Below are 3,565 nucleotides of genomic sequence, written 5' to 3'. Positions count from 1 at the left end.
TAGAAACAATATAAGTGGAGCCATCATGCTTTTTGTTTGCTAGAAATCAATAGGTTTGATTTGGTTGAGTCGGCCTTGATCTGTGTTTGCTTACCCTTCCAATTTAGAAAATTCTATTGTATGCCTGAACGTAAAAGAGACGCACTAGGTAGATTTGTTAAAGAGAAACCTAGTAGTTCGAAGCGTCTCGATTACCTTAATCTAGAAAGTCCGGCTTTTGAAGAGTCTTTTTTTGAAAGTTCTTTGACTGAGGAGAGAATCCCTGTTGCTCCGATAGCGCCAGAAATGGCAACTTTGAAAGCTTTGTTGAATCCAACTAGGACTACCCGTCCTTCGTGTATTAAGTTAGCTGAAACGGAGGCACCCTATGAACTGAAACCTGGGACCTTACAGATGCTCCCAATCTTTTTAGGGAAAGAAAATGAAAACCCTTATTACCATGTTAGGGATTTTGAGGAAATTTGTAGTACTCTAAGAATTAGAGGCTTAGATGATGATGCTTTGAAACTTAGGTTATTCCCATTTCCCCTGAAAGATAAGGCCAAGTCGTGGCTGTATAGTTTGGACTCCGAGTCAACTGAGCCATATGAACAACTTACATCTGCCTTTTTCAATAAGTTTTTCCCTAGGCACAAAACATCGTCTATTAGGACGCAAATATGCACATTTTCACAACAAGAGGGAGAATCTTTATATAGGTATTTGGAAAGGTTCAATGATTTATTATCCCAGTGTCCTCATCATGGTTTAGAAAAGGTTAGGCTAGTTCAGATCTTTTATGAGGGTTTATATTATTCCACAACGACCATGGTTGAGTCTCTATGCATTGGTGGATTTGAAAACCAAACTGTTGATGCGGCGATGGAATTTTTTAATGAAATCGCCGAAAAAACCCAGCAATGGGAAAATAGTAGGGAAACCCAGAAAACAATTCTTTTAAGTAGAGGAAACGTTAATAGGGTAGAAGGAGGCTATAAATCAGATGCCAAAATTGCTGCTATAGCAAAAAGGTTAGAAGCCTTAGAAGTGGGCCAGACTAGTAATAGAGTGGAGCCTTTTTGGGAAGGCCAGAATATTGAAGAGCAGGCCAATGCTCTTTATAATAACACTAGATTTTATAACCGTCAAAAGATTGACCCATATTCAGAAACCTATAATCCTGGTTGGAGAAACCATCCGAATCTTTCGTGGTCTAAGGGCCAAAGTCAAGGTCAGTTTAGTAATTCTAATGCTCCCCCATGTTTTGGCTATACTAAAAATCCTTCAGGACTAGCTCAGTTTCAGAATCAGTCAGATAAGAAAATCCGAAGTTTAGAGGAATCTCTCGCCTTGTTAACTCAGCAAACTTCAAAATTCCAGTTATCCGTAGAACAGAGTCTATAAGCTAGTAACAGGATAGGACAAGAAAATAGTCAGGCTATTTCCGAGTTAAAAACCCAGGTTGGTCTGATAAGTGATTATTTGAGAGAAAAAGGTAAGTTTCCTAGTCAAACACAACCCAACCCTAGAGGAGTTCATGAATTAGGTGCAAAACCATCGAACCAATTGAATGCTGTTAGAACCCTTAGAAGTGGTAGAGTTGTAGACAATAAGGTAACCATGCCCGATAGTGAACATACTGTAGTTCACCCCTCAGGATCTCACCTCTCAGGACCAGTAGCTGAAGAGACTGATAAAGTTTCTAATGATGTGAATTCGGTTCCTGAAAGGTCTGATTTTAGGCCTAGAGCCCCATTTCCTCAGCTATTAGTACCAACAAAGAAGGAATCGAACTTTAATGACATAGTGGAGGTTTTTAAGCAAGTTACCATAAACCTTCCCTTATTAGATGCAATTAGGCAAATTCCTGCTTATGCCAAGTTCCTTAAGGATATGTGTACGCGAAAGCGAAAACTTAGCGTCCATAAGAAAGCCCTTTTAGTAGTCACGTCACCGAAGTTCAATCATTAAAATCAACACACAACTCCAAAGTACAAAGACCCAGGTTCTCCTACCATTGCTTGCACAATAGGTAACTTCCGGGTAGAAAAAGCTTTACTTGACTTAGGAGCCAGTGTGAACTTACTGCCATTCCATGTATACTTACAGCTAGGACTTGGTGAAATGAAACCTACTCAGATGACACTGCAGTTAGCTGATAGGTCTGTTAAAATCCCTCGAGGTGTTATCGAGGATGTTCTTATTGAGGTCGACAAGTTTATTTATCCAGTGGATTTCGTGGTCCTAGATACCCAACCTGTCCCTGACCCAGAGAACCAGATACCTTGATTTTAGGTCGTCCTTTTTAGCTACATCTAATGTGGCATTAACTGTCGAATGGTGTATGAGTTTATCTTTTGGAATATGACTATGGAGATGAACATTTTAATGTCAGTAAGCAACTCATGAGCTAGATGACGCATGTGTTGAGGAGGTGAACATGATAGAAGCCTTAGTTCAGGAGTCATTACCAAACATCTTGTCTGAAGACCCATTAGAAAGTTGTCTATCCCATTTTGGTTTAGATTTTGACGACGATAGCACTATTGAACAGGTGAATGCTCTATTAGATTCTACCCCTGTGTTAGACACTGATAGATGGAAAGCTAGGTTCGAACCGTTACCAGTTTCTGAGACTACCCTAATTCCTTCTTTAGAAGAGCCCCCAAAGTTGGACCTTAAACCACTACCCGATACTCTAAAGTATGTGTTTTTAGGCCCATCTGAGACTTTACCTGTGATTGTAGCTTCCAATTTGGATAGTGATCAGGAAAGTAGGCTAGTAAATGTACTTCAAGACAATAAGGAAGCTTTAGGGTGGACTATAGCAGACATTAAGGGTATAAGTCCTACTGTGTGTATGCATCAGATTCATTTAGAGGAAGACTCCAAACCTTCTAGGGAGATGCAACGTCGACTGAACCCTAACATGAAAGAGGTAGTTCGAAAAGAGGTGCTTAAGTTGTTAGATGCGGGTATTATTTACCCAATTTCAGACAGTAAGTGGGTCAGCCCTGTTCAGGTTGTCCCCAAGAAATCAGGTATCACTGTAGTCCAGAATGATAATAATGAATTAATCCCAACCCGAGTGACCACGGGATGGCGTGTGTATTGACTATAGGAAATTGAACAAGGTCACAAGGAAGGATCACTTTCCCCTTCCTTTTATCGACCAAATGCTAGAGCGATTAGCTGGACATAGTCACTATTGCTTCTTAGATGGCTACTCCGGTTATAATCAGATCGTTATTGCCCCAGAAGACCAAGAGAAAACCACTTTTACCTGTCCCTTTGGTACCTTTGCGTATAGACGCATGCCTTTCGGGCTATGTAATGCCCCTGCAACTTTTCAGCGTTGTATGATGAGCATATTTTCTGATATGGTAGAACGGTTACTTAGAGGTCTTTATGGATGATTTTTCAGTGTTTGGTTCATCTTTCGATGAGTGCTTGCATCATTTGACATTAGTGTTGACTAGGTGTAAGGAAAAAAATTTAGTGCTTAATTGGGAAAAATGCCATTTCATGGTTAAATCAGGAATTGTATTAGGGCACATCGTCTCTTCAAAGGGTATAGAGGTAGACA

General features: G+C 40.1%; 1 pseudogene; it reads right to left on the bottom strand.

The window, feature by feature from the left end:
* Positions 1–649: 649 nt before the first annotated feature.
* Positions 650–749, bottom strand: LOC113276789 (annotated as a pseudogene).
* Between the last annotated feature and the right edge of the window lie 2,816 nt (positions 750–3,565).

This window comes from Papaver somniferum, chromosome 4 (genome assembly GCF_003573695.1).
Source record: "Papaver somniferum cultivar HN1 chromosome 4, ASM357369v1, whole genome shotgun sequence".
Classification (NCBI taxonomy): domain Eukaryota; kingdom Viridiplantae; phylum Streptophyta; class Magnoliopsida; order Ranunculales; family Papaveraceae; genus Papaver; species Papaver somniferum.
The sequence above is the reverse complement of the archived record's forward strand: the minus strand, read 5'-3'. Positions and strand labels throughout refer to the sequence as shown.